Raw genomic sequence first — 18,128 nt, 5'->3', positions numbered from 1 at the left:
GCAGGGGCAAAGGGACAGGCTGTGCAGGCTCAAACTCCCTTCCCTGTTTTTCTGTTTGTTTGTTTGTTTGTTTGTTTCTTTTAGCGGGGGAAGGGGAACAGGACTTTATTGGGGAACAGTGTGTATTTCCAGGACTTTTTATTGTGGAACAGTGTGTTTTTCCCAGGACCCATCAGCTCCATCCAAGTGAAGTTGTTACCCTTTCACTCTTGGTTGTGGAGGGCGCAGCTCAACTCCAAGTCCAGTCGACGTTGTTGGTTGCAGGGGGCGCAGCCCACCATCCCATGCGGGAGTCGAACCAGCAACCTGTGGTTGAGAGCACGCGCTCCAACCAACTGAGGCATCCGGGAGCTCAGCTGAAGCTCGTTGTCTTCATTCTAGTTGCGGGTGGCGCAGCTCACTGGCCCATGTGGGAATCGAACCCGCAGCCCTGTTGCCCAGAGCTCACGCTCTAACCAACTGAGCCACCCGTCCGCCCCCTCCCCTGTTTTTGACAAGATAGCCAGGCCCTCCGTGTGCCTTTGATCTGCCAGTGCAGAGACCCAGGCTTCCCTTCTCTAGGATACACCTCTCTTCTCCGGAGAGGCCGGGAGAGGGGTCGTCTCCAGTGGTACCGCAGGAGGTAAGGAAACAGCTCTAGGGATCTGACTGCTTCTCAAAACCCAGGAGCTGGTTCTTCCCCGTCCTGGGGGACCTGGAGCCAAAGTTTCCAGCCTTTTGCAGATTCTGTGGTGGAAACGGGTGGGTCATTTTCCCCATTGTCATTTAGGGGCCATAAGGTCGGCTCACCTGAGCTGCCCTCCACCTCCCACAGTTCTGTTGCTGTGGTCTGTCCTGGTCGCTCTGTCCTTGGTGGGGGTGGGGGGTGGCAGTTATAGTTTTGTTTTTTAATCTCTTTACTGAAGTTTTGATGGGACTTCAGAAGGGAGAGAAATAAGATGCATAACCCAGACACAAGCAGGCTTTGCACGGTGGCAGTGGAGAAGGGTACCAGGTGGGGGTGTCTGGGTGGAGGGACTACTCCGAGGGAGCTGGGAAGGCGCTTGGACTATTTGGGAACAAGGAGGAGGCAGTTTGGCTGGAGTTACAGGATCCAGGAGGCTGAGGGGTGGTGGGAAATAAGGCTCAAAAGGTAGGTTGGACTAATGATGGGAGAAGGCCCGAGGAAGCGACTCTTACCGTGGGCAATGGGGCGGGATAGAGGGCTCTTAAGATGAGAGTGACCCTCTCTTCTGCCTGTATTTTGGGATGCTGACTGTCACTAGTGTATAGTGTATAGTGTCACCTGATGGTGGTGCTTGGTGAGGGTTAGGTTTTTGCACTCGTTCAAGTAGTAAGAGGGCATGAACTAGGGTGGATAAGTAGAAATGAAAGGAGGGAGGACACAAGAGGCAGAAGTGGGTGGTGGGAGAGAGGGAAGAGCTGAAGGTGACCCCCAAACGGAAGTCCTAGTTCCTAGAGATGATGGTGAGGAAGACAGGAAGAGGTTTTGTTTGGGGGGGGGGTGTTGTTTGGGCGGGGGCAGGAAATGGGGTCAGGAGGGGGGGTAAGTTCTGTTACAGAATAGACATTTGACATGTACATCCAACGACCACAATTTAAAATCTCCACACTTCAACCCGCAAATGCCTCTGTTGGTTAAGAAAGAAAGGGAGGGGCGGCCGGATGGCTCAGTTGGTTAGAGCATGAACTCTCAACAACAAGGTTGCCGGTTCAATTATGGGATAGTGGGCTGCACCCCGAAACGGCAACTGGACTTGGAGCTGAGCTGCGCCCTCCACAACTAGATTGAAGGGCAACTACTTGGAGCTGATGGGCCCTGGAAACACACACTGTTCCCCAATATTCCCCAATAAGATTGATAAAAAAAAAAAAAAGAAAGAAAGAATGGGAGAGGGAGGGAGAGAAAAAGTGTCAGGCCTAGGAACAAGGAAATCAGTGCCTTAAAAACAAAAGAATAATTTTCACGTTGTTAAGTGAGATTCGCAAAAGGATTTTGATTTTGATCTTCTCACAGGTTAATTAGTGTTGCAGGATGTCGTGTGAACTAACTACCTTAAGACGTGGAGAGAGGGCCTCATTCATTTCTTCCTTAGCTCATCCTCATGTTTTGGCCAAATTAAGCACTCTGCTTCAGGCCCTTACAAAAGAAACAGAGGCCTCTTTATTTGCGTTCTGTAGCCAAAGTGGGAAATGGAGAAGGGATGCCACAGATCCAACCCTCCCTCACTGCCTGTCCCTGGGATGGCTCTTCAGCCATCTGGGTGGTTTTTCAGTGGTGGATGTCAAGGAGGTGGGGAAAAGACCCTGATTTCAGGGTTTGCCCATTTCTGTGGTATACATATGCCCACGGTGGCCAATTTCAAGCTACCAAAGCGAGTTGGCACGGAGGTGGAAAGAGGCCGAGTCAAGTGAGCCCGTGGGAGCAAGCTGTACGCCCTGGAGTGGGTGTAGGAAGTCCTCACTAACAGGACCCAGCTGGGTTGGGGGACCCTGGTTCTTCGGTTGGCTGGCAGCTCTGACCAAGGAGGCTATTTGGGTCATGTTGTGCTTCAAACTGGGGCTGTCCCGTGGTTCTCACGGCCCAGGCCCTGTCCATCAGAAGCAGGGCCAGTCCCCACTGTTCAGCCTTCCCACTGCTAATACTGACAGCTCACATCTGTAACAAAGGCTGGTTTTGTGCCAGGCACTGTTCTGAGCCCTTCGCAGTGCCTTAACTCATTTGATCTGTGTAATAGCTCTATGCGCAGTTACTGTTATCATCCCTGATTTTGTAGATTTTATCCAGATAAGCAACTTGCCCAGAGTCAGCGGGCTTTGTGGAGCCCTGATTTAAACCCAAGAAGTTGGACCCCTGGTGTGTTACCCACTGTGTTACCCCAGCGCTGTTATGTAAACATTTGGGAATTCTCTTCACATGTTTCTTTTCTTCTAAGATACAGTCAGGGCTTCAACACTGCTGGCGCGTTACGGTTGCCAGATAAAATACGGGATGCCTAGTTATTTAAATTTCAGATAAACCACAACTAATTTTATAGTATAAGTATGCCCCAAATATTGCATGGGATATACTTACACATTTTTTAAAATGCTGTTTCTCTGAAATTCAGTGTTGAACTGAACGGCTTGCATTTTAATTTGCTAAATCTGGCAGCCCTGGCTTGTTAGCTTTATCTTGGCTGAGAAGAGCGTCAGGAGCTTGGGAGGAGCTACAGTAATTGTCTTGCTGCTCACATCTCTCTTTCTGCCTGTTGTGCTGAGGGCTACAGATCTCTGGCCCGTGGTACATTTTAAAGTAAAACATACTTAACATTTAAACTCCAAACATCTAACTTTTGCATTTTTCCTCCAAAGAAGGAATATTAAAACATTTTATAGGAACGTGCGAAAATACAGGTAGAAAACTGCTTTGCTTCCCATTCTTCAAGGACAGATAATCACAACACAAATGTGAGAAATCTCATACAATCGGGCTCACATTTTGCTATTCTAGAAGAATCACTTGACTTAAACCAACTCATTCAGAAAACTCTCTAAGTTCTTTTAAAACTCCCTCCGAGGGAAATGCCACCGCTTTTTCTAATCTGTATCTTTTCCTGAGCTGACTGGCCAGACGTTTTCCTTCGCGTTTAATCTCCGCCGTCGTTGATGCAGCTTGAACTCATTATTCCTGCCTCTTGGAGCAGCTGTGGCTAACAAGGCGTCTTGATGTGAACAGGAAGACCTGCCATCTGCAGACATATCTTCCCTGGGCTGCTGCTTCTCCAGCTGTGTCTCCCGAACACGATGTCTGGGCTTCTCCACCTGGAGAGCCGCAGTGCAAAAGCCACTGGTTAGTTCAGGCCTCCGCCGAGTTGAGTGTAGCTGGGTCCCAACCAGCTACATCCGTGTAGCTGCCTGTGGTCAGCCGCTATGTAGCATATTGCACTTTGGGACTGTCCCAGAACATGTAGGCACTTTGGTCTCAGAAGAGGCACATAGTCTCCTTCCAGTTCAAGGTCAGTCTTTGACCTGACCTGGGGGCCTCCCTTCCCTGGCTTGTTCCGGCTCTTTTTCCTGCTCCCACCTCTACTTCTGCAACCCTTCCTCTCCCAGCTCTTTCCCCTTCCTCTTCCTATAACTTGCTAAACATTTTCTTGTTCAGGAAGATGTCTGTCACGTGTATAATGGAGAATGGACTCATGTCTAGAATCATAATGACTTAGTACAATGCGGTAAGAAAAAGCCAACCAGCCCAGCAGAAAAACGGGCTCATGATATGAACAGGCAGTTCATAAAAGAGAAAACCTAAAATTATTTCCCCAATCATGAGAAAATATCCTACTTTACTAATAATCAGGGAAATGAAAATGAAGACAAGATACCATTTTATACCCAGGAGATTGACAAAAATCAGTCCGACAATAGAAGTGCTGGCAAAGATACAGGGAAATAGAAATTTGATTGTCATTCTGGTGGCTGCAGAAATTACTAGGACAACTACTCTGGGGAGGTATATGGCAGGATTGACACGTGCAGCGAACCTCCTGTTTGATGCAGCAATGCCAACTCTAGGTATAGACCCAGAGAAATTCTTGCATACTTTGTATGTGGGATCGAAGTTATTCGTTTTTAACATTTTAATTGACTCTTCATCATGATTTTTTTAAACATACATAAAAATGGAATAAATAGTACAATGAAGTCCGTGTACCTTTTGCCCTAACCCTAACCTATAGGTCCCTCATTTGGCCTTGGATAAACTGTGTGTATATAATATTATACAGCCACTAAAATTAATGAGCTAGATCGACTTATATCATTGTGGACAGATTCCAAACATTAGGTGAAAAAAATGTGTTAAAAAATGATAGTATCTCATTTACGGAAAAATGAAAACACGTATGTGGTTCTGAGTACCTGTATGTCCAAGCAATGTGGGGATTGGAAGCCCCCGGGAATTCGAAGAGCCACAAGAGAAACGGCAACTGTTTGCTGTGTGTGCTTTTCCTCTTGTTCAATTTAACTGTTATTTTTTCAAAACAATACACGTGGACACTTCAGAAAGCCAAATTGTGCCACGAGGCTTATAAAAGACTCCTCGGTCCCCTGTCCAGCCTGCCCTCCCTGACCGCCGCCCCAGAGACACCCCTCACCACCTTTGACTCCTGGCTGCTTCCCCTCATGTTTCCAGATAGCACTGACTCAGTTTATTGACTTTCTTGTCTGGAAGATTTAGCTGGCTTTTGCCGCACCGCCACCCCACCGGCCCCCAAATGTGTACCCACTTTCCCTAGTCCTCTCAGCATGGTTACGTAACCATTTTTGTTAAAGCACATTTTTATCTTTTACATTATTAGAATCCAGTAAATACTCACATTTGAGAACACTGAGTGTTTACATGGTAACGTTTCCTTACATACTGTCTCAGTTACCAGGAGTTGCTGTTTACCTTACTCCTTCATCGTCAGACACATTGCAATTTGCTCTCTCCTCTCCTTTCTTTCAGACACTTCAGGCAGTCTAGGCTTTGTTTGTTTGTTTGTTTGTTAGTTTAAGCCCCCCCATCCCTCCCTTGGGAAACCCACACCCAGGGGAGCTTTCTGGCCTTTGTGTTGCCCGCTGGTTCTCTAGGCCACTGGTCAGCATGCACAGAGGGGCCTCCTTCACCATCACCCTGAGAATCCCCCTTGCTCTTCTGTGCTGCCTCCTGGATCCAGAATCTTCCTCAGTCTTAGTTCATTTCCTATTGTTTGTGACTGTCCATCCCCCAGAAGCTTCCCAGGCAAACGGACATGTGGGTGGTAAACTTTCCTTGGCCGGGCATTCTGCAATATCTTTATTTTGCCCCCACACTCGATTGATAGTCTAACTGGGTAGAAAACTCTAGGTTGGAGAATATTTTCCCTCAGAAGTAGCTTCTGGCTCAGTGCCACTGTTGAAGACTGTTGTGACCACCTTCTTCTCGTTCTCTTCAGAAATGTAGTTGCCTATATGGTGGCCCCTAAAGATATCAGATCCTTGTCCCTGGGACCTGTAAGTGTCACCTTATAAGGAAAAAGGGCCTGTGCAGATGTGATGAAATTAGGGTCTTTTTTTTTTTTTTTAAGATTTTTTTGGGGAACGGGAACAGGACTTTATTGGGGAACATTGTGTACTTCTAGGACTTTTTCCAAGTCAAGTTGTCCTTTTAGTCTTAGTTGTGGAGGGTGCAGTTCAGCTCCAGGTTCAGTTGCTGTTGTTAGTTGCAGGGGGCGCAGCCCACCATCCCTTGCAGGAGTCGAACCGGCAACATGGGCCCACTGGCCCATGTGGGAATCGAACCGGCAACCTTCAGTGTTAGGAGCACGGAGCTCCAACCGCCTGAGCCACTGGGCCGGCCCGAAGTTAAGGGTCTTGACATGGAGAGACGTTCTTGCGTTATCTGGGGGGCCCTAAATGTCATTACTCGTGTCCGCAGCAGACAGGGACAGGAGATCAGACATCCATTGCAGAGAAGGCCATGTGACGACACAGGGAGAGACTGGAGTGATGCGGCCACAAGCCAAGGTGGTCCGGTGGCCACCAGACGTGAAGGAGGCGAGGAAGGACGTTCCCTAGAGCCTCTGGAGGAAGCACAGCCCTGCCAGTTCCTTGCTTTCGGCCCAGTGAAACATGACTTCAAAACTAAAAGAGAATAGATTTCTGTGGTGTTTTACGCCACCAAGTCTGGTAATTTGTTACGGTAGCCCCAGGAAGGTAATACAGGAAGCTAGTGGGATCCCACTTGATCCCAGTTCCAGCTGGGACTTTGGGCGTCTTGCTGGAATCTCAGCCCTCCCAACCTGAAGTGTTTGTCCTTCAGCTCCAGGAGGCATTCAGGATAATTCTCCTCTGCTGGGCCCCAGGCTCCCTGAACTCAGTCTTATTTCCTTACCTTTCCTCCTGTCTGCCATATGTCAGTCTTTTTGTTATGCTTTCTGGGTGATGTCCTCAACTGTCTTCTAATTCTGTTTATTATGTTTAAAAATGTCTGCAACTCTATTTTTAACTTCCTAGAGCTCTTTCTCCTTGCCTTTTTAAAATAGCTGCCACCTCCCAACGCAATAGCTTCTCTTCTCTGGGGAGATTAATTATAGCTTTTTCTAAGTATCTGCTCTCAGTATTACTTTTCTTCTCAGAGTTCCCTTGTTTTCATTCCTAATTTGTTTTGGTGAAATTGTTGGCGATTTCCTCCAATAGCGGGTGATTTGGGACTGTCTATTCATACTGAAGACTGTGACACCAAAGTCAATCAGAAAGCATGGGCCCGGTGTCCTCCCCGCTGGGAGAGGAGACTGCAGGCCCCCATGAAATGTCAGTAGCCCCGGGACTTCAGTCTGGGCTGCTGCTTTCCTAGAGAGGGGGTCCTCACTGCCTGACCATCAGCTGGGGGACCGCTCTGTGGAAGCTGAGGGGTCTGCAGTCTCCCTGTCTGTCTGTAGAACTTCCATAAGTCCCTGTGCTCTTTCTGGTGGCTCTGCCTGGGCTGGGCCACATGGCCGGGGTGGGGTCTCGCCAAGGACTGAGCCTCTTTTCTGTAAGGTGCCAGCGCCTGGGGCTCAGGACAGTGCACCTGCCTCTGACACTTCCTAGCAGTGTGTCCTTGGGCGTGTGGCTCCCTCGGGCCTGCCTGAGTCAGGTCCTACAGCTGTAGACTTGGGAGTGCACCTGAACTTCCCGCAGGGGGTGTTGGGAGGATTCCATGAGTGACAGCAGGGTACTTTGCAGGGGCCAGGGGTGTTTGCTGTTCCTGTCGTTCTGCTGGGGTTGGTGGGGTCCCGTGGCCAAGTGTGGGCGGGTGGGTCTGGGACGCTCAGTCTCTTAGGTTGTCACCTGACTTCTGTTTGCTGTCCCACCTTCTGAGGCACCGACCCACCAAGTTCTGCACTTTCCAGGAGCCCACAGTTCAAGTTCGCTTGCTCTGTGTCTCCCCTGCATATTCTCCACCCCATCATTGTCACATGCTATCCATTGTCCAATTTACTGACCTCTGTCATCTGCTGCCGTTGGCCATCCCATAATTTGTCCTTGTGGGTTTGTGCTCTTAAAAAAAAGTTCTTTTACTGAAGTTTTAGTGGGATTTCTGAAGGGAGTAGAAATGAACCCCTGTGTTCGATCCATTACATTTCACCAGACCTAGTGCTTACCATAAAGCATGAAGCAGATATATCAACGTAGTGACATCAGTTTATTCTGGGTTCACGGTCTTGTGTTGCTAGATGCATTGTCTGTATTTTTCAGATGTTTCAGAGAGAGAGACAGAGAGAGAGAGAAAGAAAGAGAGAGAGAGAGAGAGACAGAGAGAGAGACTAAGGCTGATCTAGTGCCCTCTCGCTCATTCTGCCTTTCTCCTCCTCTTACCCAAACACCTAAAAGTCCTTGTCCAAACTTTAGGGAGTTTGCAGTAGATGCTTCCTCACTTGCTTCCACTTTCACTTTTGTCTCCACCCACTGTGAGCCACCCAAGAGGCCACCAGTGGGCCCTCTGCTGTGAGCCCAGCAGCTGTTTTTTAATTCCTTTTTTGTTTTGTTTTTTATTCCTCATTAGAGTTCTGCTGTGTAGACACTCCTCATTCCTCAAAACTCTTGGCTCTCACGGCGACACTCCCACAGTCCGTGGACGGTCCCTGGGTGTCCCTCTGCTCATCCTGGTCGGTGGCTGTTTCCCGCTCTCTCCTCTGCCCGAGCAGGTGGAGGTGATTCCCTGGTCTCCCTCCTGCTCGGTGTGTCAGACTCACGGTCCAGCTGCCTGGTTGCCCTCCCCAGGTGCATAGCTTGCAGTTGCTTCACGCTCTTCAGTGGTAGAGCCGAGGTCTCCCGTGTTTTTCTACATCCGCTTCTGTGTTCTCTAACTTGGCACTCACCTCTTAACATAGGAGCCAAGAGTCATCCTTACCTGTGGCCTCTTTGCCCTTCATCTAACGGGTGCTGGCAATATTACCTCGGGCGTGTTTCTTCCCTCGGGGCTCATTCTCTCTTACGTACATTAGAACGTCTTCTAGTCTTTCCTCCTCAAATCCAACTTCCTCACAACCGCCATAGTGGCCCCTCTAAATTGCAAATCACTTCCCCTGGCCTGGTTTCTGTGGTCCTATCCCCTGACATTGCGGGTACGGTCCACACCCCTTGCTGTGCATGCGCGCCTGCCCTGAAGGCCAAGAGTCTGTCTGCCCCGGCTCACGCCCTGCCTCTGGCCTCAGTGGGCTTCACCAGGCTGCTGGCTCCTTTGCCTGTGCTCGAGCTGTTCCCCACCCGAGCCGCCTCCCTCCCGCCCTCTGCCCCGCTCCCCCTCTCCCCAGTGCCTTTCTTCAGGGGGCCTTCCTGCTGACTCCGCCAGCTCTCCGTGCAGCCACACTCGACGTTGGCAGTTCCTGCTCGTGTTTGCTGCCAGCCACTCGGGGTGCTTATCACAGCTCCAAGCAGCCCCACCAGCTCCGAAGGCCCCTCCGTAACCTGCCGCAGGGTGAGCACGTGGGGAGGGGGACATTTTTACCACCCTGAGCTCCACGCCTGATTTCAGGGTCTCTGTAGGTTCTGGTCGTTCGTGAGAACCCCGAGGCTGCCATAGCGAAGTCCCAAAGCAGGGTGGCTGACAGCAGATCTCATGTCTCATAGTCTGGAGGCCAGAAGTCCAAAGCCAAGGTGCTGGCAGGGCCACACTCCCTCTGACTTCTCTAGGGGAGGCTCCTTCCTTATCTCTTCTAGCTTCTGGTGTTTGCTAGCAATCCTTGACGTTCCTTGACTTGTAGATGCATTTCTCGGGCACATGGTTGCCGTCTCCCTGGGTGTCTTCAGGCCATCTTCTCTCTGTGCATCTGTCTGTTTATTATTCCCTTTTTATAAGGACCCCAAGCTTATTGGATTAGGGTCCAACCTAGTGACCTCATTTTCACTGATTACCTCTGTAAAGAGCCTATTTCCTACTGAGGTCCCATTCTGAGGTCCTGGGGGTGGGGCTTCCACGGGTATTTGGGGAACACAATTCAGTCCATACACTGGCAGGCACTTTCCTGCCACCTTGGAACTGGGGTGCACTGAGTGGGTGAGTGGGGAGCAGTCCTATGCGACCCTCCAGCTGGGCAGTGGGCCATGAAGGCCCCGGGGAGCTTCCGGACCACCCTGGGTTCGGATGTCTGTCTTCCTGCAAAGCGTTGTCCAGCCACGTTTAGAATTGAGTCTTTGGTATCTGTCACCCCACTCAGCCCCGAAATGCTTTCCTGAGTCCCGGGCTCAGTCTGCGAGTTGCTTTTGCTGATCTTGCCCTTGGACCTTCCTTGTAACACTTGGGGCTGTCCTGTATGTGCAACACTTGTGTGTTCCCCTAGCTTGCGTGCGCTGCTTCTCGGAGGGGCCGTTCCTTATTCATCTTTGTCTAGGCGCTCCGCTCCGTAAAGCTTGTGGACTCACACGACTCTGCATAATCCTTACGGGACCTGGAGTGTTTGTTCGTTCCCCAGACATTTAGTTCAGTGTCAGGCACTGCAGAGCGCTAGGGAGACATCGGGGGACAAAATAGACGGAGGATCCTGTCCTCAAAATCCTCACAGTGTCCCGCTAAGACGGGTTATGATGTTAAGTGCTCCTTCCCGAGCACACAGACATGATCTCCAGGAGCGCCCTCAGAAGCAGGAAGACAGTGGGCTGTGACATGGACAGTGACGGCACCGTGCTGACGACACGTAGCTGCCCCAGGGAGGGTCCCCATGCCAGCTGGGCAGGTGGGGCGGAAGGCCTTCCTGAGTCAGTTGGAAAGGAGGCGGAGAAATTAGGCAAGTGGCCCTCTGAACACAGCCTGGCCCGGACGCTCCGGTACCTGGGCAGCGTGTGCAGGTCGGCAGTAGCTCTCCTTTTGCACCAGGGGCAGCATTCGCCCTGAAAGTCTTCCTGCCCTCAAATGAGGCTGGGACCCAGCAGCCACTGCCATGCCAGCCTGCCGCCCACCGTGTGTCCCTATGCTTCCCTGTCCCTCCCCTGCAGGCCCTGATCAGCCATCACTGGTCTCCTCTCCCCACGCCTCCTCCGTTCCCCAGTCCACAAGTCCCCCGGCCCACGCAGTACCCGTCGTCCCAGGTGTTGCTGTTCCACCCTCTCCCCTCTACCTGCTCTTACAACCAGGGTTGCTGGGGTGACAAGGAGCCATGATGACATGACTCCGAATGACTCCGAATCACGCAGTCCGCTCAGGTGGGACCACTGTGCTGCACTGCCCAGGCCCGCGTACTCTTTCCCCTCACGTCTCTTCCTGCCTCTACTTCCTTTCTTGTCTGTCACCTTCCCCACCCAGGAATCTCAGCCTCAGTCTGTCCTCTCTCTGGGCACTTTGACACCCACTGCTGCAGCCCTGAAAGCCAGCGGTCTTTTCCTCTTATGTCTCCTGGTGACAGGTCCAGGGCAGTGCAGAGTGCCCCCCGCCACCAGAGGCTCACTTCTTCCACAGCATGAAGCCCTCTGCCAAGAACACTTTCTTTCTGGTTCTGACCTGCTTTTGCTGGCAGCTGCTGAGGCGGGCTGGGGGCGGGGGACACAGCCTGGTGGGGTGCTGGTGCCGGTGGGGGTGGGAGGAAGTAGATGTATAGGAGCCTCCTTAGTTAATTTGGAAATTCCTGGGCCTGTTTCCAGCGCTCTCCCTTCTCACCCCCTCCGGCTGCTCTCCAGCCCACCTGCTGAGGGCCAGACTGGGGGCCTCCAAACTGACATGCTGGCCACTGTCCCCTGAGGCAGGGCTCTGGCTCTCCCTTCCTCTGTGCCTCCTGCCCACAGCTGCCCTCGGGGGCCGCAGGAGATGCTCTGTGAGTACAGGGACATGCAGGGTGGGTCCTCCAAGGGACATCCAGGGCCTGCCCGTGGCTGCTGCACTCGGATCACCGCAAGGCCGCTCTGGCGAGAGCATTCCGCCCTGAACATGGTGGTCGTGTTGTCTGGACCCAAACTTGGATGATGATGTCCTGACGAGGGAATTTGGTGTTGCTCCTGGTTACAAGAGGCAGCCGGGAGATGTAGCTTAGGCCAGACGTAGTGGGATTTCTAGCGCCATTTTGGTGACTTACTAGACAAATGGAAACGGCCCCAGCTGATCAGGGCCACACGGTTGCCGGCCTGTCACCCTGCTCTCTGGCAGGACGTGCAGAATGCTGTGGGGGGTCCTGTTGGACTTCAAGCCAGTGACAGTTTTTTATCAGGAGTGGTTCCCAAGTGCCTGTACACTGTGCTTCTGCGCAAGCCTCCACCCACTCCTTTCATTGCCTCAGCTGATTCCTCCATTTGCCCTGGTGGGTCAGAGCCCCTGCTGTGGAGGGAGGCACACACATTGGCTCAAATCTGTCCCTGCTGGGTGAGCTTGGGTGTCACTTCACCCTGCCATGCCTGGTTCCTCATCTGGAAAGGGACTGATATGGAGGTATGCGCTCACGTGATTTGTACATTCAGAACTTCCTACGCTAGTTCAGGGCCTGGTAAAGAGGGGAGGCTCTGCCTGCCAGCCATGCCTGTCACCACTGTGCCCCCCCCCCCCCGCTGGCACTGGCCTGGCATGTAGGTGGAGCTTGGTGAGTGTTGGATGTCGCGGGAGCAACGTGGCGGGATCACCAGACCCGGGACCACCACGTCCAGACCCTTCCCCCGCCTCGCTCCACAGGGTGTCGTGGGCGTTGTCCTCTGGAAGGAGACCGCTGAGCTTATTGATGCAGTGTTGGAGGAGAGAGCTGACGCGGGGAGACAAGTAGACACGGTGGCATCGTGCTGACGCGGGGACAGGTGTTCCAGACACTCCTGCGTCCCTGTGCCGCATTCTGCTGGCGAGAGCGTTTACACATCCCAAGTGAGAGGCAAAGCCGCCTCATTTCCTGTCTCTGGTGTACGGCAACGGCCACGGGAGGGGATCTGTCAGCTGGCACCTGCAGGAACTTCCAGCTTCTGTCAGAGAGGAAACCGGGGCAAGAATCTTCGGGTGACGGTGGTTGCTTTCCTCTTACTCGTCATTCCCCCATCTCTGAGGTCAGAATAGGACGTTTTTCTTCATGTGCGTCACCAGCGCCGAGCAAGGCACCGTGGTGTCCCCGGGCCACATAACCAGAGGCGTGCTGCATCTGGTAGCCTCTGACAGGCCTTTCCTGGGGGGGCGGGGGGGGAGGGCGCAGCCACTGCGAGGGCGTCCTTGCACAAGGCCTGCAGCTCCCTAGACAGGGTCAGCTGATGACAGGAGGGTTTTCCTAGATGCCGGGTTGGGTTACCACAGCCCCCGTCGGAGTGTTTAAGGAAGATCTGCAGCCAAACTGTCAGTGCCCTTGAGGACTTCTTGGTTACCACCCACCACTGAAAACCCCCAAATCAGGGCACACTGGGCCATGCGGGGATCCTGGCCCCTGCCCACCCCCTCTCCTGTGACTGCACCATCACCTGTTCTCAGCCCCGGTGTGAGGGTGACAAGATGCCACCTGGAACGGTGCCTGAGGGAAGGCCAGCGCTCTGCAGGCTCTTTTTGGGCAAGTGCCACTGAGGAGAGGCTGTCACTCGGTCACTCCAGGTGCCAGGGCTTGATCTGGAGCAAGGCGTCCCATTTAACGCCAGAGGGAGCCCCTCTAGCAGGGTTTCAGGAAGAGAGTTTGGTGTCCTTTGTCTCCACCTCAGGGGCTCCGCTTCTCCTGTGGGTCTTGCCCGGTGCCTCCAACCGCATGGCTTCCTACCTCTGCCCCCCGAGCATTGCACAAGGGCCTCTCCTCCCTCCAGCTTGGAGGGACAGGGCAAGATTCAGGGAGCAGTGGGAATCTCCTCCTTTGGCCCATCCCGAACCCCTTAAACTCAACACACACACACACACACACACACACACACACACACACACACACACACACGACTCACAAAGGTCCTGCTTCCAGAAAGAGGGTTCTGTGAGGTGGCCACTTCTGGCCTGCAGGTTTTCTCCCAGCTGAAGTTGATTCTGGAAAGGCCTAAGGAAGCACCAGGCAGCCGAACCCTCTGGTTTCAGGTCTGGGAGGGGAGTGCGACTTGACAAGGGACATGGCTAAGTTAACCAGTTCGGAGAAAGGTGGACATGTTCTGGGAATGAGGCAGTACTTTTATTCATCTCTGTGTCCTCGGGTGCCAAGCCTGGCACTGGTGCTATGAACTGAGCTGCAGGGCTGCGTCGGGCTCTGAGGGGCAGTGTGACCTGTGCCCTCTGTCATCCCCGAGAGCCCCTCCCAATCGGGCCCTCCAGACCCCACTCTGCTGGTTGAGGCTTCTGTGCCCTGAGAAGTGGCAGCAGGAAGTCCGCTCTCTGTCCTCCCGCTGGTACCCTGCCTCAGACCACCTCCCTCACAGTCTGGGGCTACCAATCACCTGCTGCCTGCGTGACCAACTCCTGCCTGGGCCCTGGCGTGGGAGGAGGTGGGAAGTCACTCAGCTGAAGCCACCCCTGCCCCTGATTTCAACCTTGGCCGCCGCCCAGGCCTCCAGCAGTCTGGTGCCCCGAGAACTTTGTATTCTGGGGCAGTGGCTTCAGGCGGAGCAGCCAGCTGCCTGTGGACTCATTTGACAGAAGCAGCGCTGGGCGCTTGGCTGGTGTGGGGTGAGTCTCCAGGGAGGGCACAGCTCCTGTGTCCTGTGTGCTCTAGTCAGGTGTGGGTCTTGATTCGTGAGCATGGCCCTCTCTCCATGTTGGCCCCTAGTCCCAGGAGGCCCACCGAGTCCCTGGCTCTGGCTGGTGCTGCAGCGTGGGCCCAAGTGTGGAGGGGCGCGCTGTGTGGGGGCAGGGGTTCCCCCTTGCTCCCCACACTCAACTGGGAGGAGAGGCCAGTGGGAAAATAGAGCAGTTCACGGCACAGGGCTGTGTGAATCGCCAAGACGACCCACCGAGGTTGGGCGGGGGGTGGGGGTGGTACCCGATTTTACAGACGAGAAGAGGCCTCAGGTACCCAGACCGGGACGGTAGAGCTGGGGGCAGACCCAGGCCTGCCAACTCCAGCCTCAGGCTGGGCTACCCTCTGCCCCACTTTCACCACCACTCTGAGTTCAGCTCAAGGGCTCTGACCTTTCCCCTTCTCTACCCCTCTGCCTCGCTGTTCCTACACCCCAGGGCCTGGCGCTCAGGACACGGGCTCCCACTTTAGAATATGTCCTTGGGTTGGAGTCCTAGAATGGTAGTGACCGGCCAAGGGGTATAAATATTTTAAAGGCTTTTGATAGGTTTTGCAAAGGTTCTCCAGAGAGCTGCCCTGATAGCCAGACAGCGCCTTCTGGGTCTGTGTCTGGTAGGGCTTACAGCACTAACTGTCATCGCTTGCTTTGTAATTGCTCATTTCATAGGCACACTTGGCACTTCCCTCTTCTCTTTTGACTGTGATGACTTCCGGGGAGGTAAACATGTTAACGGTTCCTTAGCCACTTGTATTTATTGCTCTGTTGCTGTGTTGTCTTGAAAGAGCCCAGGGCCTCGTCTGGCCTTTACCGTGTGGTGGTTTGGGCGCTTCTCAGCCCTGCCAATCCCGCCTGCGGCCCGGAGCAGAGCAGGCATTTGGTGCCCAGGACGAGGGCGAGATTCTCACCCCACACCTGCTCTCTGGGGGGTGTGCCATTGGGTGCCAGGGCCTGCCTGCGCCCAGCTGGTCTGCCAGGAAAGAATTTCCCTCCCAGTGGGCAGACTACCCAGAGCAGAGCTCGGAGGATTAGGCCGGCTGCTGGTCGATCGGATTGATCGATGGGTGAGGGGGAGATAGCCGGGTAACTAACAGCTGCAGCTCACTGGACTCTGAATGGGGGTGAAAGTCAAATGTTGCCAGCGCTGAGCACCTAGCAGGCACTTTGGCACCTATTGTGAGCAGGTACTGCTCCCCACTGTTCTGGTGTCAGCGAGAGGTATGGCTTTTTCACCTTTTATTTTGAAATAATTTCAGACTTACAGAAAAGTTGCAAAAGCTGTACAAAGACTTCTCTTACTCCAGTTCCCCCAGTGCTGATACTTACCACGTTTGTTTCATTAATTCATTTTTCCCTGAGCCACGTGAGTGTAAGTTGCTGGCTTGGTGCCCCTAAACCCTTAAACACTTAAGTATTTTTTTCTAAGAATGAGGATATTCTCTGACATAACCACAGTCCAGAGATCAGGATCGGGAATTAACACTGACACAGACCTTATTTAAAATTTGTCAGTTGTCCCCGTAATGTCCTTTATCGCAACAGAAATCCAAGGTCCAGTGCAGGACCACACATGCATTTTGTCGTCGCCTCTTCAATCTCCTTTAATCTGGAAGTTTGTTTGGGCTTTGTCTGGCATGGCTTTTGACATGTCTGAAGAGCACAGGCCCGTTATTTTGTGGAACGTCTCTTAGTTTAGGCCTTCTGTTGCCCCGATTGGATTTAGCTGTGGTCTGTGGCAGAGACACCCCACGGCTCCTCCTCGGCCTCCTGGCAGGAGGCACGTGATGTCCATTTTGCTAGCAGTGTCCGCCTGGGCGGCTTGGTTACCGTGCTGTCTGTCAGCTCTGTCTACTTTGTAATGAATAAGTAAGGACAGCGTCTCCCATCTGAGAAGATAAGCCAGAGCCCAGCAAGCTGACCCCGCGATCATGCAGCTGAATGTGACCCGGGCACTGCCCCCCAGGCCGGGGCTCGTCTTGTTCCATGGCCCTGCTCAGTCCTGATTTCTCTGCCTCCCCGTGGCTCACCGCTCCTGAGAGCGCCTTGCTGCTTCGCGGCCTCCTCCTTCCTCTGAGGCCGCCCGCCCCTCAGTCTCCTTCTTGGCTGGTCCTTGTGGTCCAGACTCAGCGTTGTGGCCTAAAGGTGCCCGCCCACCTCTCTAGTCTGCCCTCTCCTGGCTGATCTACTCCAGGCCCATGGCCTCTAACACGTCCATTTGCCAGTCACACCCAGGTTTCCTGCCTGCTAGAACCTCATCTGGGGTCCATCCCACTCCTGGGTTGGGGGGTGCTGGTTCTCTCTCGTCTCCTGTGACAGGGAAGGTCATTCCCACCATCGCATCCTGGATTTCTTCCCTTTCCCCCCACAGCAGCTCTCTCAGCGAATCTTACCTGTTGTGCCCCCAAGTATCTCCCTGATCCTGCCCATCCCCCATTGCTCCCACCCAGCTCAGAGGCATTGTGTCTGGTCTCAGCCCCAAACGTGCACCCTCCTTCAGCCTCGCTGCTCTCCAGCCCAGAGAGCTTTCCAGTTGTGCAGAGAGGCCAAGAGCCGGAAGGCTTGCGCACCTGCAGCCTCACCTCAGCGCCCCTGCCCGCCTGCCTGGCCCCGGATTTCGAACACCTCCAGCTTGTTTGTCCCTCTACTTGGGGCTTTCGCTCAGACTGCGTGGCTCCTGCCTCTGCGTCTCCCGCTCAGATGGCCGCTCATGCCCCTCCTCAGAGAGCCCTGCCTTCATACCCAGCCCCAGTGAGCTCTCCCCATCCCCCAGGTAATTCACAAAACGCTACCTGTTTTCTTACCTTTGAGGCGCTAATGATCTGAAAGGACCTTATTTCTGTCTTGGTTTTCCTTCTCTCCTTTCCTTTCTCTGCTCTACCTGCTGGGAGAACGAGGCCTCCACTGTCTCCTCCCTGCTTCCGGGGCCTGGGTCTGCGCCTGGAAGGACGCTGGCCCTCAGCAGTCCGTCCTCTGTGCCCCGGCCTGAGCGCTTGCCTCTTTTATTCTACTTATTTCCTTAGTTCTGTTCTTCTCTTTCTATTTGGGCTCATTTCCCCTTCTCCGTCTTGTTGGCCATAATGTGATCCAGGTTTATACAGTATCTGTTTTATTTACTGAAGATACTTTTATGTTCCTTACTTAAAAGAAATGGTTGAGTCAGGCATTTTAAAGTTTACATGGTTAGCTAGAGAAAAGCATGGGGGGAGGGCCTGAGTGCTGTGCGGCTCTGTCCGGACAGCTCTGTGACTGCATACGCCTTTCTAAACTCTGCGGGGCCTTGGTTTTCTTCATCTGTCAAACGAGGGGGTGGTCGGCCCCCAGAGACGTTCTGCTTTCTGGGATATCAGTTGTCCTCAGGTGGTTTGTTTTTAAATCCTTTTTATTGTGGTAAAATATATAACAGAATTTGCCATCATAACCATTTTTTAAGTATACATTTCTTGGGTATTAAGTACATTCACACTGTTGTACAGCCACCACCACCATCATCTTCA

General features: G+C 53.1%; 1 protein-coding gene across 10 annotated transcripts in view; it reads left to right on the top strand.

The window, feature by feature from the left end:
- Positions 1–18,128, top strand: part of PC (pyruvate carboxylase) — a 91,971-nt gene that overhangs the window by 51,250 nt on the left and 22,593 nt on the right. The window contains exons 3-5 of one of the 10 annotated variants that reach the window (XM_074336750.1): positions 8,549–8,766; positions 8,877–8,925; positions 9,350–9,463. The exons of 5 other annotated variants lie outside the window; for them this stretch is intronic. The gene's annotated coding sequence lies outside the window, so the exon portion shown is untranslated. Of the gene's footprint in view, positions 1–8,548; positions 8,767–8,876; positions 8,926–9,349; positions 9,464–12,634; positions 12,994–14,433; positions 14,567–18,128 lie in introns of those variants that run through there. 4 more of the 10 variants (XM_074336749.1, XM_074336747.1, XM_074336746.1 and 1 more) reach the window with 4 other exon arrangements.

The sequence above is a fragment of the Rhinolophus sinicus genome, linkage group LG06 (assembly GCF_036562045.2).
Source record: "Rhinolophus sinicus isolate RSC01 linkage group LG06, ASM3656204v1, whole genome shotgun sequence".
Taxonomy (NCBI): domain Eukaryota; kingdom Metazoa; phylum Chordata; class Mammalia; order Chiroptera; family Rhinolophidae; genus Rhinolophus; species Rhinolophus sinicus.
The sequence above is the reverse complement of the archived record's forward strand: the minus strand, read 5'-3'. Positions and strand labels throughout refer to the sequence as shown.